Source organism: Phyllobates terribilis, unplaced genomic scaffold, assembly GCF_046119375.1.
Source record: "Phyllobates terribilis strain yellow unplaced genomic scaffold, ASM4611937v1 Scaffold_2__4_contigs__length_985480577, whole genome shotgun sequence".
Taxonomy (NCBI): domain Eukaryota; kingdom Metazoa; phylum Chordata; class Amphibia; order Anura; family Dendrobatidae; genus Phyllobates; species Phyllobates terribilis.
Window position 1 is genome coordinate 704,192,872 of NW_027362762.1, and position 18,460 is coordinate 704,211,331.

The window sequence follows — 18,460 nt, forward strand, 5'->3', positions numbered from 1 at the left end:
GAGAGGATCTCTGCTTCAGAGGTATTGGAGAGATTGGAGGGAGTCATTACAATTTATAAAGTAATTAGCAGAACTAAGAATTCCAAACCAATCTATTATGCTGGGCCTGAAGCTGTGTAATATTTGTGATCTGAAGTGGGTAAGCACATTAAGCATTGAAATGGCCATAGACAAACACATTCAATTTAGCGAATGACCATTCTAATTTAACAACACATGGCAAGGTACAGGATAAGGGCAACTGGTTTATATAACATGTACAGTATGAACATGACAAAATGAAGGGCAATGGTGGTTCCACAATATCAGCTCACTACCATGTGCATTTTTCTGAATAGAGTGTCTCAACTCTGTGTCTCATTGAGAATCTACAGAACAAAAGCTATGCCACATGCCTAGTACAGCCAATTGGGCATGTGCAGAAGAAAGGTTGATGTATGCCACATGCCTAGTATGGTGGCATTGTTATGGATAGCCTTGAACACAAAGACCAGTTTACTCTTAAATAGGTCATGATTAGTGATGAGCGAGCATGCTCGCCACTGCTCGGTACTCACCCGAGCATCTCAGTACTCGAGATGCTCGGAGCTCGCCGAGTACTTTCGAGATGCTCGGGCAGGAGCTCGGGTTCCCGTCCTGCATGTTTGGCGCTATTTAGAGAACCAATCATGCAGGGATTGTCTGCCACTCACTGTAATGTCACAGCCATGGTAGTTGTGGCATTACAGTGATTGCTCAAATAGATGGGAACAGTGCTCACAGTGAAACATGAAAAGCCGGCAATTCAGCAGCAGCATACACCGGTACCCGAAAATTTAGAACAGAAAGAATAGAGCATCACACATAGATTAGATAGATAGAAACATGTCAGTCACATATATAATAAGTACAGTAACAGTGTTGGTTACTGTACTTGTTATTAAGGCTGTGTGCCCACGTAGCGTTTTTCAAGCGTTTATGCTGCGGAATTTCCGCAGCATAAACGCTTGTGAAACGCTAGGTAATCCGCACCCCATGGTCCCCAAGGGGATTCCGCATGTTCTATGCACATGCTGCGGATTTTTCCGCAGCGTTTATGCTACGTACAAAAATCCGCAGCATGTCATTTAATTTTGCGGAAGTGCAGCGGAACTCCCGCCATTGACTTGCATTGAGACGCATAGAAACCGCGACTGTACATTTTTACAAGCGGCTTCTATGCGTCTCTATGTGCGGATGGTACCCAGTTCTGGAGGAGAGGAGACTCTCATCCAGACCTGGGTACCATTGTACCTGTAAAAAAAGAATAAAATAACAAATAAAGTTTATACTCACCTGTCCGGCGTCTTCTCTCTGAATGCCAGCAGCGCTGAAGGACCTTCGGTGACGTCACAGTCATGTGACCGCAGGCCCTTCACCGCTCTGTCTCGCGATATGCCGGCAGCCGGGAACCAGACAGGAACGAGCGCTGCTGCACACACCGGGGCCTCGGGGGTGAGTATAGCTTTATTTGTTTTCATTTTTACGGTTCATACTGTATAAATCCATGCTGTTTGCATGGATTTATACAGTGTGACCTAGTTGTCAAGCATTTTCCAAGTGATGCTATCGCCTGGAAAGCGCTTGTCAATCTGCATGCGGAAACGCATGTAAACCCGCATGTGGATCCGCATGTATTCTGCAGGAAAAACGCATGCACAATCTGCATGCGTTTTTTTCTGCCAGGGAGATGCAGAAATGCTGCAGAAATTTTCTGCTTCATTTCTGCATCGTGGGCACATAGCCTTAGAGTTAAAATAAAGGATTTATTAAAAAAAATAATAGTGTTTTCATGCACCTGTCTCTTTAAAAAAGCCGGCCGGCAATTCATCAGCGGCATACAACGGTACCAGACAATTTAGAACAGAAAGAATAGAGCATCACACATAGATTAGATAGATAGAAACATGTCAGTCACATATATAATAAGTACAGTGACAGTGTTGGTTACTGTACTTGTCATTTAGTGTTAAAAATAAAGGATTTATTAAAAAAAAATTGGCGTGGGGTTCCCCGTAATTTTAGTCTCTAGCGGAGGTTAAGCAGACAGCTGGGGCAGATGTTTGAAGCCTGGGAAGGGGGTAATACCCACAGAGCTTCCCATGGCTACTAATATCAGCCCCCCAGCTGAATACCGTTAAAACCAATGGCAGGCAAACAAAAACACATAGAAACACATAGAAAACACCTTCAAAGGTGTCCAAAAGCTGACAAACTGCTCAGAAGACACTCTCTTTAAAAAAGCCGGCCGGCAATTCAGCAGCGGCATACACCGGTACCCGAAAATTTAGACAAGAAGGAATAGAGCATCACACATAGATTAGATAGATAGAAACATGTCAGTCACATATATAAGAAGTACAGTGACAGTGTTGGTTACTGTACTTGTCATTTAGTGTTAAAGGATTTATTTAAAAAAATATTAGTGTTTTCATGCACCGTCTCTTTAAAAAAGCCGGCCGGCAATTCAGCATCGGTACCCGACAATTTATAACAGAAAGAATAGAGCATCACACATAGATTAGATAGATAGAAGCATGTCAGTCACATATATAAGAAGTACAGTGATAGTGTTGATTACTGTACTTGTCATTTAGTGTTAAAATAAAGGATTTATTAAAAAAAAAATTGGCGTGGGGTTCCCCGTAATTTTAGTCTCTAGCGGAGGTTAAGCAGACTGCTGGGGCAGATGTTTGAAGCCTGGGAAGGGGGTAATACCCACCCAGAATTTTCCCACGCTGTCAGTGACGTGCATGAGGTGAGCTGAGTTCATTGGACATGAACTCGGCTCATCTGGATGCCGTCACAGCCAGATACTGAGGAGCGCAAGCATGCCTGCGCTTCTCAGTAAGTGACAGTAAGTATAGTTTAATTTAGAACAATAAAGAATTGTGTGTTTATTTCAATTAAAGGACTTTATTCGAGGTGTTTGTGTTTTTTTTTTAACTTTCATTATGGGGTTAGTAATGGGGGTGTCTTATAGACGCCTCTCCATTACTAACATGGCCTTGATGTCAGCTGGCATTATAAGCTGACATCAACCCCAACCCTATTACCCCACTGCCACCGCTACAGGGCAGTGGGAAGAGCGAGGCTAAGTGCCAGAATTGGTACATCCTATGGATGCGCCATTTCTGGGGTGGCTGACGGCTGGTGTTTCTAGCCTCGGAGGGGGCCAATATTCATGGCACCCTTCCTGGGCTATTATTATCAGCCCCCAGCTTTCTGCCTAGCCTTTGCTAGCTATTAAAATAGGTGGGACCCCACGTCATTTTTTTTTGGGTCCCCCATTTTAATAGCTAGTAAAGGCTAGGAATTCAGCTGGGGGCTGATATTAGTAGCCTGGGAAGCTCCGTGGGTATTACCCCCTTCCCAGGCTTCAAACATCTGCCCTAGCCGTCTGCTTAACCTCCACTAGAGACTAAAATTACGGGGAGCCCCACGCCAATTTTTTTTTTTAACCAACACTTTCACTGTACTTATTATATATGTGACTGACATGTTTCTATCTATCTAATTTATGTGTGATGCTCTATTCTTTCTGTTCTAAATTGTCGGGTACCGATGTATGCCGCTGATGAATTGCCGGACGGCTTTTTTAAAGAGACAAAAACACTATTATTTTTTTTTTTAATAAATCCTTTATTTTAACACTAAATAACAAGTACAGTAACCAACACTGTCACTGTACTTATTATATATGTGACTGACATGTTTCTATCTATCTAATCTATGTGTGATGCTCTATTCTTTCTGTTCTAAATTGTCGGGTACCGTTGTATGCCGCTGATGAATTGCCGGCCGGCTTTTTTAAAGAGATGGGTGCATGAAAATCGGAGGGCACTACTGTGTTCCAAGTGCCCTGCTATGTTTTTCATGCACCCTCCTATATACCCTGCCTGCCTGTCTGCCTATATATTCTGCCTGCCTGATGTTTAATTCAGCACTGTTCCTATCGATTTGGGCAATTTTTGACCTACTGCAGACAGCCGGGGCGGGGGGAGGGACCGCCAGAAAAATGCTCGAGTTTCCCATAGACTTACATTGGGCTCGTTGCTCGGGTCGAGCACCCTAGTATTCCAATGTGCTCGACCCGAGCCTCGAGCACCCGAGCATTTTAGTGCTCGCTCATCACTAGTCATGATGAGAGGAAAACTTTCTTGAGATCTTTCGGCACAATTATAAAAGTCTACAATAATAACAAATCTGAAAAATGTATTACATTCTGGTATAGCATTTGTACGTTTACTGGGGTCGCTTTAGAATTCATGGAAATTGTTTTTCTACAACTATGAACAATTGGTTAAAGGCTTTTGTAGTATCATCATTAAGCTGAAAATGCTAATTATACTTTTAATGAATCTAGTCCGTTGAGTGCATTTTGTGTGGATAAACAATTAAATGTGCATGGAGAATTGTATTCTAAGATACCTTCACTACCAGGAAAAAAATCTTAATTTTCTTAATTTTGCAAGAGAGGGATTCAATTATAATCTAATCAATAGAGCTGATGTTGAATAGGAATTAATAAAGAAGAAAAGGTAAGAACGTAAGTTTATGGAGTTAATGGCAGCAATTTGCAAGGTATTAGTCAATTTTTAACGTATTCTCATCAAGTACATATAATATACATATATATGTACTTACATTTTTATTTATATAGATATATATCAGATGGGGCAATGCTGGCGCTGTTGATAGTTGTGCCCATCAGGCAGGCATGGTGGCAGCCTGTAACCTGTGACCCCTGCAGGCCTGTACTCTGCACATGTCACTAAAGAGGTCGGTACTTGCTGTCAGCTGTCACAATGGAGCCGGTCATGTCAGGGATTGCTAGTTATGCAATTCCCTAGTACAGAGGGAATGTGACAGGAGGGGGCGCAGAGATGGTGTATTCGAATGCAACGTTCATTTTTATTTATATAGATACAGTATAATGTGAGAGGAGGGGGCGCAGAAATGAAGGCAGGCAGCAGACGAGGCTGGGCTGATCCGCTTGAGATGTCCCAGGCCGGTACCGGCCAGATCACAGCGCCACTCCCGCCGATGGTACAGTGGGATTTGCAGTCGCTCGCTATCCATCCACTGCTTCGAGGCTCGGGTCCAGCTCAATGCCCAGACCGGAGGCCACGGCCTGTGCCTCTCCATGCAACCTCCCTCTCTTCTTCCCTCCCCCGCTTGTTGTTGCGCAGTCAGAAATAAGACTCACCTGCTGGAGAAGAAGCCGCAGCGGTGCGGAGGCTGTGGTGGTGATGAGCAGCAATGTCTTTTGGCCTCGAACAGACGGTCTCATCATTCCCCTTTCCCCCATCCCCCACAGGGGACACAAAAGGAGCAGAGCACAGGCGAATGAAGGAGAGGGAGAAGGGTTTATGAATGAGATGTCACTAAGGGGGGGAGAATGCCGGGCTGCCGGGGAGAGTCAGTCTGGGACTGAGCTCGTAATACCCTCCTTTCGCTGCTGCTTTTATGTCCAACAGCTGGTATATAAAAACATAGTAGGCATATAAAAACATATGTGTATTCGAATGCAACGTTGTGTCAAAATTTCAAAGCAATCAGTGAAGAACTTTTGGAGATTTAAGATTTTGAAAAAACGAACATTTACATTTTTATTTATATGCTGTAGATTATGTACCAGAATCCTGAATAATGCGTGAAACTAAAAATTTAATAATCATAGCAGAAGCAAGGGAGCTATAGGCATTGGGCCTGTAGCTTAATATCTCAACAGATAAATAAGACATTTTTCATCTTTAATTTATACTCCACACCATTGAATTTGAAACACCAAGAAGAAAATGGCATTCTGGAAATCACAGGCTTATTAGACATGTTAGTGCTAAGGAAACAATGAAAAAACTGTCAACAAAATTTTCAAAACATCTTAATTTATTCGGTATCGAATGTGATCGCCATGAACAGAAATGCATGCACTTACACGCTTTGGCATGCTATCAATGAGGTTATTAATGGTTGTCTGAGGAATGTTCTATCACACTGAAAGCACTTAGGCACGCAAATCATGAAGATCCGCTGCTCCCTTTCCAATTGTTGACCAATGACATCCCAGATGAGTTCGATGGGAGACAAGTCTGGACACTCTACAGGCCTTGGTAGCATGTGTAGGCACGATAGGCTTTCCACAATAGAACAAGCAACACGTGGCCTAGCATTGTCATGTTGAAAAACAGTTCCCAAGACAATTTGGAGAAATGGCCGTAGTGCTGGTTCCACGACCAAATCAATGTAACGTCAAGCAGTTAGTGTACCTGGAATGAAGACTAGAGGGGTCTGGATACCATACATTATGCCACCCCACACCATAAAGACTGGTGTAACGTGTTATCATGAAGGCATCTTCATGGCATTGCCCACATGATCTAGTCAGATTTGAAGAATAGCATGAAGCAGGGCCTGGCTGGAAAATTTTAGCTTGGGGAGACCAAAACAAAGCAGTGGCCCTCGAGTTGTGGCGACCCATTTTTAGCTTGCCTATCTATGACTGCAGCATTGAAGAAACAGAGTTAACAGGCTTAAAAAATAAAGGTGGTTGGTATGTAGATATGGGAGATATGGGAGCAGAATTGAGCATACCTATATAGATACAGGAACAGAACTAACCTGACTTCATAGATATAGGAGCTGAAGCAAATGATTTCACAGATACGAGAACAGAACTGAGATTACTACTAGTGTTGAGCGAGCATGCTCGACACTGCTCGGTACTCGCCCGAGCATCACGCTACTCGGGATGTTCGGCGAGCACCGAGCATTTCCGGGTTACTCGGGCGGGAGCTCGGGTCTCCGCCCTGAATGTTTGGCGCTCTTTACAGAGCCAATGAACATGCAGGGATTGCCAGCCAGTCACTGTAATGCCGCAGCCATGTTGTTTGTGGGCATTACAGTGATTGGCTGGCCGCACAGCGTCACCTCGAGTATTTAAAACGGGGCGCCGCCATCTTGGACACAGTTGCTCCGGATCAGACAGTGTAGGGACAGCACTGCTGAGCTAGGGAGAGATTTATCCTGCAAAATAGTTAGTGTAGGGTCTGTAAAGGCTGCCAGATCAAACAAACAGTCCTTCTCAGGACTAATATCCATCCCAGATATCAGGCAGGCAGGCAGGCTGTATAGGAGACGCAGTGGTTATACCAGCAAACACTGCATTACAGTCCTGTGTGCTCCTGTTTCTGAAATTGCTGGACTTAGCTCCAGGTCTCGGGGGCCAGTAAAAATCCTTTTTTTTCATCTAAATCCTCTTTTTTTTTCCTCCTTCACGCTGTACAAATACCCGTCTTATTAACCTATTGGTGTCACACCCCGCCGCCAAAAAAAAGTGTGTCTCTGATTTTTCAGACACAAATATATCTGTTGAAAAGAGTCTGGTATAGGCCACAGAAACAGAAGTGTGGTTTTGCAGTTCCATGGGTCAAATCTCTGTATTATCCAGCTTGGGGCCTTTTGTATCTAAAAAAACAGTTTGAGTGTGTCGCTCACTGTTCAGCCGCAAATATATACATTTAAAAAAGTCTGGTATACATCAGTAAATTATAACTGTGCGTTTGTTGTTCCACGGTAAAAAATCTCTATTATCCTGCTTTTCGCATTTTTTGCCGCAAAAAAAAAAATTTAATCGTGTCTCCCTGATTGTCCAGACACAAAAATATATCTGTTGAAAATAGTCTGTTGTAGGCCCGACAAATCCAAGTGTGGTTTTGCAGTTCCTCGGGTCAAATCTCTGCATTATCCAGTTTTGGGCCTTTTGTATCTAAAAAAATCAGTTTGAGTGTGTCGCTCACTGTTCAGCCACAAATATATATATTAAAAAAAGTCTGGTATAAACCAATAAATTATAACTGTGGTTTTCCTGTTCCACGGTAAAAAATCTCTATTATCCTGTTTTTCACATTTTTTGCCTTAAAAAAAAACAGTAGTGTCTCCTGAATGTTCTGACACAAAAATATATCTGTTAAAAATAGTCTGTTGTAGGCCCGACAAATCCAAGTGTGGATTTGCAGTTCCATGGGTCAAATCTCTGTATTATCCAGTTTTGGGCCTTTTGTATGTAAAAAAAAAAACAGTTTGAGTGTGTCGCTCACTGTTCAGCCGCAAATCTATATATTTTAAAAAGTCTGGTATACACCAGTAAATTAAAACTGTGGTTTTGCTGTTCCACTGTAAAAAATCTCTATTATCCTGTTTTTCGCATTTTTTGCCTTAAAAAAAAACAGTAGTGTCTCCTGAATGTTCTGACACAAAAATATATCTGTTGAAAATAGTCTGTTGTAGGCTCGACAAATCCCAGTGTGGTTTTGCAGTTCCACGGGTCAAATCTCTGTATTTTCCACTTTTGGGCCGTTTGTATCTAAAAAAAAAAACAGTTTGAGTGTGTCGCTCACTGTTCAGCCGCAAATATATATATTTAAAATTTTATGGTATACCCCAGTAAACAATAACTGTGGTTTTGCAATTCACGGTAAAAAAATCTCTATTATTCAGGTTTTGGTATTTTTTCCGTAAAGAAAAACAGTAATAGTTTCTCCCTGATTGTTCTGATTGTTTAAAAGAGTCGGGTGTAGGCCAGAGAAAAAGAACTGTGGTTTTCATCTTCCACGGTTCAAATCTACTTTTCATTACCCTTTTTCCATTGATAGTGCGAGTGTAAGCTATTTTACTTCATTTACAATGGGCAAGGCGCGTGGCAAGGGACGTGGAAGTGGACGTTCTGGTTATGATGTTTGCAGAGGACGGGGCCGTGGCCAAGGTGAAAATGTGCCACAACCAACAGCCACATTTTCTCGCTCCCACTTCTTGACCAAATTACTAGGGAAGCACAGAACAACACCAGTATTGCGAACAGATCAGTGTGAACAGGTTATTAATTGGATAGCAGATAATACTTCCAGTTACCTGGGCACCACCACCTCCAGTCTGTCTTCCATACGGTCAACTTTTAGTAGCCACGAGTCTCGACCGCATACTCCTCCTCACCCTGATGCTCCTTCCTCCCACCATGCCGAGTGTCATCAGACAGCAACTGATCCCACACTTGGACACTCTGAAGAGCTGTTCACTGGTCCATTTCCAGATTTGTGCCCCTCGCCTGCTCCGCTTGAAGTGGTGGAAGAGGAGATCCCATGTAGCGATGCCCAAATATTTGAACAGCCACGGCCACAGGAAGTTGACGCTGGCAATTTGTCACAAGAGGTGGACGATGACGAGACACAATTGCCAGGAAGTGAGGAGGAGCATCATGGTGCGCAAGTGGAAGAGGAGGAGGTGGTGGATGATCTAGTAACTGACCCAACGTGGCAGGAGGAAATGCAGAGTGAGGCCAGCAGCACACAGGGGGAGGGAGGCAGTGTATCCCAACATGCAGGAAGAAGCAGTGTGGTGGCCGCAGACAGAAGGAGGGCAACCGTTCCCCGTAACACCAACACGAGGGACGTTGCCAGTACAAGCGGTAGGTCTTCCAGAGTCTGTAATTTTTTTTAAAGACTCTGCTGACAACCCCAAAAAGGCCATTTGTACCACCTGCCATGCCAGCATCAGCAGGGGTGACAAAACTACCAGCTTGACCACCCCCAGCATGTTCAGGCACATGGCAGCAAAGCACCCGACTTTTTGGGGCGAACCCCAGGGTCCACGACCAGTGTTAGCGGGTGTCACCACTGCTTCTTCCACTGTTGTGCGTGCAATAGAACCCCCTGTTGTGTGTGCAAGGCAATCCCCTGTCCATACTGCATGTAAAGATGCTCCCTCCTCTCAGTCTTCACTTGTTATGGCAGTTTCTCAAGAAACAGCATCAACATCCACGTCCACGTCCCACCGCAGCTTTCAATTGTCTATATCCCATACCTTTGAACGAAAGCGGAAATTCGCCGCTAACGCCCCACAGGCCACAGTCCTAAATTCGCACATTTCCTGACTGCTTGAGTTGGAAATGCTGCCTTTTAGGCTGGTGGAGACGGAATCCTTCCGCAACCTTATGGCGGTGGCCGTCCCTCGATACTTGGTCCCCAGCCAACACTATTTTGACCGGTGAGCCATCCCCGCACTACACAAGCATGTGTCCCAAAACATCTGCCGTGCCCTCAACAATGCAGTTACTGGGAGAGTCCACATGACAACGGACACGTGGACAAGTGCTTGTGGCCAGGGACGGTAAATCTCCCTGACGGTACACTGGGTAAACATAGTGGAAGTCGGGACCCAGTCGGACCTTGGGACGGAACACATCCTCCCCACACCGAGGATTGCGGGCCCTATGTCAGTCAGAGTTGCCCCCACAGTGTACAGCTCCTGCGCATGATCCTCCTCCTTCTCATGTTCAGCCTCCATCTCAGATATCAACACATCAGTTACAAGCTGGAAGCACTGCAGTACTGCCTCTGCCAAGCGGCAACAGGCTGTGCTGAAACTCATAAGCTTAGATGATAAACCTCACACTGCTTGTGGGTTGTGGACAGCTGTGAAAGAGCAGGCAGATCTGTGGCTGAGACCGCTGAGCCTACATCCAGGCATGGTCGTGTGTGACAATGGGCGTAACCTGGTGGCGGCTCTGAGGCGAGGCGAGATCACACACGTACCATGCCTGGCTCATGTGCTTAACCTCGTGGTTCAGCGGTTTCTTAAATCATACCCCAAGTTGCCAGATCTGCTCGTGAAAGTACAGTGCCTGTCAGCTCATTTTCGCAAGTTGGCTACAGCTTTTGCCGCCCTTGCTGTGTTGCAGCTGCGTTTACAGCTTCCGGCACACCGACTTGTGTGTGATGTCCCCACACGCTGGAACTCTACCCTCCACATGTTGCTAAGGTTTTGTGAGCAGAAGAGAGCAGTTGTGGAGTACCAGCTGCAACAAGGCCGTCGATATTCAGGTCAGACTCCACACATAAGACCTCAGGAGTGGACCTGGATGTCTGACATATGTACCATCCTGACAAACTTTGAGGAGGCCACCAAGATGGTGAGTGGCGATGATGCCATCATTAGTGTCAGCATACCACTTGTCTGTCTTTTGCAACGCTCTCTGCAGAGAATTAAAGAGGAGGCATTGCAGCCAGAGTGCCAGAGTATGATGAGATGGATCAAGAAGCCGTAGCGGGCGATTACACAAAGCCCAGCCTCATCTCATCCCAACATGCATTGGGGGACAATGAGGGAGAGGAGGAGGAGGAGGAGGAGGAAGTACAGGAACTGGTATCATGCGCTTTAGACGGTAGTACCTGTACAACTGTCATACCGTTGGTTCAGTGTGGGTGGCCTGAGGACAGGGGGGAGGAGGAGGAGAGCATGGTCAGTCGTTATCTTGGTGAGGACACGGAAATCTTGCCCGTTACCAGTCTGGCACGCATGGCTGACTTTATGTTATGCTGCCTTAACCGTGACCCTCGCGTTGTCAAAATGTTGGGTAACAGCCATTACTGGTTGGTGACAGTTCGTTGCCCAACCAAGGCGTACATGCGAGAGAGACGCAACTCCAATCCAGCATAGGTAGGGGAACACTGTCAACGTTCTGGGACAGTTTTCTCAGACCCTCCCTTCGGACAGACCCTAAGGCGCGGGGTACTCTCACAAGGAGTGGAATGTTTCAAAAGATGGTGAGGGAGTACCTTGCCGACTGTACCAGCGTCCTCCGTGATTCCTCTGTGCCTTTTAATTATTGGGTATCCAAGCTGGACACTTGGAATGAACTCGCTCTGTACGCCTTGGAGGTCCTGGCCTGCCCTGCCGCTAGCGTGTTATCAGAGCGTGTTTTTAGCGCCGCTGGGGGAATTATAACTGATTAGCGCACTCGTCAACTGACAATGCTGACAAGCTGACCTTTATCAAAATGAACAATGGCTGGATTGGGCCAGACTTCTCATCACCACCAAATGACAGCAGAGTAACATAAAGTCAAATCCACTGTGTTATTTTGGGAGGTGTATTCACATTCACCGCTTAACACCCACACATGGGTATACATTTCCTCATTTCGGCTGTTTTATGTTATTCTCCTTATCCTCAGCCTCCACCACCACTATACCACCTGGGTGACCGTGGTCCGTGTTGCCATTATTGAAAGTTCCTCCATCCTGATTTTTGTCAGTTTTTGCTTGGAAGGCATAAGCAAAGACTCTGGAAGACCCACTCCCCAATAATGGGAATAATATTTTTAAGATGCTGTACTGTATGGCTCTTCTGAGGGGCATTTAAAGCATCTTGTTATACCACTCTGACCTCCACGTCTCTTCCAAGGGGCATTAAAACCATCTTTTTATACCACTCTGACCTCCACGTCTCTTCCAAGGGGCATTAAATCTGTCTTGTTATACCACTCCGACCTCCACATCTCTTCTGAGGGGCATTAAAAGTGTCTTGTTATACCACTCTGACCTCCACGTCTCTTCCAAGGGGCATTAAAAGCATCTTGTTATACCACTCTGACCTACACGTCTCTTCTGAGGGGCATTAAAAGCATCTTGTTATACCACTCTGACCTCCACGTCTCTTGTAAGGGGCATTAAAACCGTCTTGTTATACCACTCTGACCTCCACGTCTCTTCTGAGAGGCATTAAAAGCGTCTTGTTATACCATTCTGACCTCCACGTCTCTTCCAAGGGGCATTAAAACCATCTTGTTATACCACTCTGACCTCCACGTCTCTTCTGAGGGGCATTAAAGAGTCTTGTTATACCACTCTGACCTCCACGTCTCTTCTGAGGGGCATTAAAAGCGTCTTGTTATACCACTCTGACCTCCACGTCTCTTCTGAGAGGCATTAAAAGCGTCTTGTTATACCATTCTGACCTCCACGTCTCTTCCAAGGGGCATTAAAACCATCTTGTTATACCACTCTGACCTCCACATCTCTTCTGAGGGGCATTAAAGAGTCTTGTTATACCACTCTGACCTCCACGTCTCTTCTGAGGGGCATTAAAAGCGTCTTGTTATACCACTCTGACCTCCACGTCTCTTCTGAGGGGCATTAAAAGCATCTTGTTATACCACTCTGACCTCCACGTCTCTTGTAAGGGGCATTAAAACCGTCTTGTTATACCACTCTGACCTCCACGTCTCTTCTGAGAGGCATTAAAAACGTCTTGTTATGCCACTCTGACCTCCATGTCTCTTCCAAGGGGCATTAAAACCATCTTGTTATACCACTCTGACCTCCACGTCTCTTCTGAGGGGCATTAAAAACATCTTGTTAAGCTACTGGGACCTCCACGACTCTTCGAACGGGCATTGCATTTCCTCATAATTTTTGGAAGCTTTTGCTTGGAAGGCATAAGCAAATACTATGGGAGACCCACTCCCCAATAATGGGAATATTGTTTGTAATATGCTGTACTACATGGCTCTTGTAAGAGGCATTGCAAGTTGCTCGGTCCTAATTTTTGGAAGCTTGTGCTTGGAAGGCATAAGCAAAAACTATGGGAGACCCACTCCCCAATAATGGGAATAATGTTTTTAACCCCTTAACAACATCTGACGTACTAATACGTGTCTGTGCCCTGGGACTTAAGAGCCAGACCCGTATTAGTACCTCATGACGATCGCGCGCGCACACAGGCTGTGCGGGCGCGATCGCCGCCGGGTGTCAGCTGATTGTCACAGCTGACACCCGATACTATGTGCAGGGAGTGGCCCTGCACCGCTCCCAGCACATTAACCCCCGCGATGCTGCGATCGAAGTCGATCGAAGCATTGCGGGGGCAAGGGGAGGTGATTGCAGATACTCACCTCCTCTTCCGGCTTCCAGCGCTGTCTGCAAAGGCTTCCCGGGTGTTGCCATGACGACCCAATGTCGTCATGACAACATCCGGGTCACCAGGCAGCAGGAAGATTGTTTGGACATGCGCAGTGCATCTCCAAACAATCTTCTCCCCGTCCAGCGCTGACAGCCTGCATGACACAGGGATGGTGCTGCATTCCTGTGCCATGCAGGCGATCAGAGAAAAAAAAATGAAAGTCCCAGAGTGGGACAGAGTAAAAAAGTGTAAAAACACCCAGAAAGTGAAAAAAAAATAAAAAAAAAATTGCAAAAAAATAAAAAAAAAATAGAAAAAAATAATCCACCAAAAATAAAAATATAATGTACCCATCAATAAATATTATTATAAAAAAAACAAAAAAAACAATAAAAGTACACATATTTGGTATCGCCGCATCCGGAACAACCTGACCTATAAAACTGTCCCACTAGTTAACCCCCTCAGTGAACACGGTAAAAAAAACAACAAAAAAACGAAGCAAAAAACAATGCTTTATCACCATACCGCCAAACAAAAAATGGAATAACACGCGATCAAAAAGACAAATATAAATAAAAATGGTACCGCTGAAAACGACATCTCGTCCCGCAAAAAACAAGCCAACATACTGCTCCATCAGCCGAAAAATAAAAAAGTTATAGCTCTCAGAATAAAGCTATGCTAAAAAATATTTTTTTCTATAAAATTGCTTTTATTATGTAAAAGTGCAAAACATAGAAAACCGATATAAATGTGGTACCGCTGTAAACGTACTGACCCGAAGAATAAAGCTGCCTTATCAATTTTACCACACGCGGAACAGAATAAAAAAAAACGAAAAAAACACAATTCCTGAATTGTTGGTTTTTGTTTATTCTGCCTCCCAAAAATCAGAATAGAAAGCGATCAAAAAATGTCACGTGCCTGAAAATGGCACCAATAACAACGTCAACTCATTCCGCAAAAAACAAGCCGTCACATGACTGTCTGCCAAAATCTGGAAAAATTATAGCTCCCCAAATATGGCGATGCAAAAACTAGATTTTACAAAAAATGCGTCTTTTAGTGTGTGACAGCTGTCAGTCATAAAAACCCCATATGATTCTGGTACTGCTGTAATCACATCGACCCGAAGAATAAAGTCGTCTAATCACTTATACAGCACGAGGAACGGCGTCAAAAATAAACTCTTGGGTGAGGATTGGGCTAGGGTTAGGGCTGGGTTTGGGGTTAGGGTTGTGCTAGGGTTAGGGTTGTGCTAGGGTTAGGGTTGTGCTACGGTTAGGGCTGGGGTTGGGGTTAGGGTTGTGATGGGGTTGGGATTTTTTTCAAAAGAAAAAAAGATGAAGATATGGCGACTAGTGTTGAGCGCAAGTGCTCGCTACTTGAGTTTGCATCGGGTGCTCTGGTATGCATTGAGTATCGTGGGTATTTGAGTGACATGCTCGAGTCTCTGCCCCATAGGCTTCGCGGCCAAAAAAACTTTACAGGGATTGCCTGCCATGCATGAGCGATCCCCGCATGTTTTTTTTGGGTGTCTAATAACCGTGAAACATGCGGAGCAGGGACTTGAGCATGTCACTCGAGCACATGCTGTACATGGTGCATACCTGAGTGCCCGATGCAAACTCAAGTAGTGAGCACTTGCGCTCAAGACTAATGACAACTTATTAAATATGATGACCTAATGTAAACAAATTCTGTGTCGTACCTCTGGGTTCAAAATGTTCACTATACACCTTAATAAAATCCTTGAGGGGTATAGTTTCCAAAATGGAGTCACTTGTGGGGGAGCTCCACTGTTTAGGCACATCACGGGCTCTCCAAACGTGACATGGTGTCCGCTAACAATTTGAGCCGACAATTTGTTAGCGGATACGATGTTGCATTTGAAGAGTCCCTGTGTGCCCAAACATTGGAGCTCCCCCACAAGTGACCCCATTTTGGAAACTAGACCCCCCAAGGCACCTATCTAGATGCATAGTGAGCACTTGGAACCCCCAGGTGCTTCACAAATTGATTCATAAAAATGAAAAAGTGTTTTTTTTTCACTTTTTCATTTTTATGAATCAATTTGTGAAGCACCTGGGGGTTCCAAGTGCTCACCATGCATCTAGATAGGTGCCTTGGGGGGTCTAGTTTCCAAAATGGGGTCACTTGTGGGGGAGCTCCAATGTTTGGGCACACAGGGGCTCTCCAAACGCAATATGGTGTCCACTAACAATTTGAGCCGACAATTTGTTAGCGGACACCATGTTGCATTTGAAGAGTCCCTGTGTGCCCAAACATTGGAGCTCCCCCACAAGTGACCCCATTTTGGAAACTAGACCCCCCAAGGCACCTATCTAGATGCATAGTGAGCACTTGGAACCCCCAGGTGCTTCACAAATTGATTCATAAAAATGAAAAAGTGTTTTTTTTTCACTTTTTCATTTTTATGAATCAATTTGTGAAGCACCTGGGGGTTCCAAGTGCTCACCATGCATCTAGATAGGTGCCTTGGGGGGTCTAGTTTCCAAAATGGGGTCACTTGTGGGGGAGCTCCAATGTTTGGGCACACAGGGGCTCTCCAAACGCAACATGGTGTCCGCTAACAATTTGAGCCGACAATTTGTTAGCGGACACCATGTTGCATTTAAAGAGTCCCTGTGTGCCCAAACATTAAAGCTCCCCCACAAGTGACCCCATTTTGGAAGCTAGACCCCCCAAGGCACCTATCTAGATGCATAGTGAGCACTTGGAACCCCCAGGTGCTTCACAAATTGATTCATAAAAATGAAAAAGTGTTTTTTTTTTCACTTTTTCATTTTTACGAATAAATTTGTGAAGCACCTGGCTGTTCCAAGTGATCACTATGCATCTAGATAGGTGCCTTGGGGGGTCTAGTTTCCAAAATGGGGTCACTTGTGGGGGAGCTCCAAAGTTTGGGCACACTGGGGCTCTCCAAATGCAACATGGTGTCCGCTAACAATTTGAGCCGATTTTCCATTCAATTTGTTAGCGGATACCATGTTGCATTTGGAGAGTCCCTGTGTGCCCAAACATTGGAGCTCCCCCACAAGTGACCCCATTTTGGAAACTAGACCCCCCAAGGCACCTATCTAGATGCATAGTGAGCACTTGGAACCCCCAGGTGCTTCACAAATTGATTCATAAAAATGAAAAATTGTTTTTTTCTTTCAATTTTTCATTTTTACGAATCAATTTGTGAAGCACCTGGGGGTTCCAAGTGCTCACTATGCATCTAGATAGGTGCCTTGGGGGGTCTAGTTTCCAAAATGGGGTCACTTGTGGGGGAGCTCCAATGTTTGGGCACACAGGGGCTCTCCAAACGCAACATGGTGTCCGCTAACAATTTGAGCCGATTTTATATTCAATTTGTTAGCGGATACCATGTTGCATTTGCAGAGTCCCTATGTGCCCAAACATTGGAGCTCCCCCACAAGTGACCCCATTTTGGAAACTAGACCCCCCAAGGCACCTATCTAGAGGCATAGTGAGCACTTGGAACCTCTAAGTGCTTCACAAATTTATTCGTAAAAATGAAAAAGTGAAAAAAAAAACACATTTTCATTTTTACGAATCAATTTGTGAAGCACCTGGGGGTTCCAAGTGCTCACTATGCATCTAGATAGGTGCCTTGGGGGGTCTAGTTTCCAAAATGGGGTCACTTGTGGGGGAGCTCCAATGTTTGGGCACACAGGGCTCTCCAAACGCAACATGGTGTCCGCTAACAATTTGAGCCGATTTTCCATTCAATTTGTTAGCGGATACCATGTTGCATTTGGAGAGTCCCTGTGTGCCCAAACATTGGAGCTCCCCCACAAGTGACCCCATTTTGGAAACTAGAACCCCCAAGACACCTATCTAGATGCATAGTGAGCACTTGGAACCCCTAGGTGCTTCACAAATTGATTCATAAAAATGAAAAAGTGAAAAAAAAACACATTTTCATTTTTACGAATCAATTTGTGAAGCACCTGGGGGTTCCAAGTGCTCACTATGCATCTAGATAGGTGCCTTGGGGGGTCTAGTTTCCAAAATGGGGTCACTTGTGGGGGAGCTCCAATGTTTGGGCACACAGGGGCTCTCCAAACGCAACATGGTGTCCGCTAACAATTTGAGCCGATTTTCCATTCAATTTGTTAGCGGATACCATGTTGCATTTGGAGAGTCCCTGTGTGCCCAAACATTGGAGCTCCCCCACAAGTGACCCCATTTTGGAAACTAGAACCCCCAAGGCACCTATCTAGATGCATAGTGAGCACTTGGAACCCCTAGGTGCTTCACAAATTGATTCGTAAAAATGAAAAAGTGAAAAAAAAAACAATTTTTCATTTTTACGAATCAATTTGTGAAGCATCTGGGGGTTCCAAGTGCTCACTATGCATCTATATAGGTGCCTTGGGGGGGTCTAGTTTCCAAAATGGGGTCACTTGTGGGGGAGCTCCAATGTTTGGGCACACAGGAGCTCTCCAAACACAACATGGCGTCCGCTAATTATTCAAGCAAATTTTACAATCAAGAAGTCAAATGGCGCTCCTTCCCTTCCGAGCCCTGCCGTGTGCCCAAACAGTGTTTTTTCCCCACATATTGGGTATCTGCGTGCCCAGGGGAAATTGCACAACAAATTTTGGGGTCCATTTTTTCTTGTTACCCCTGTGAAAATAAAAAAAATTGGGTCTAAAATAACATTTTT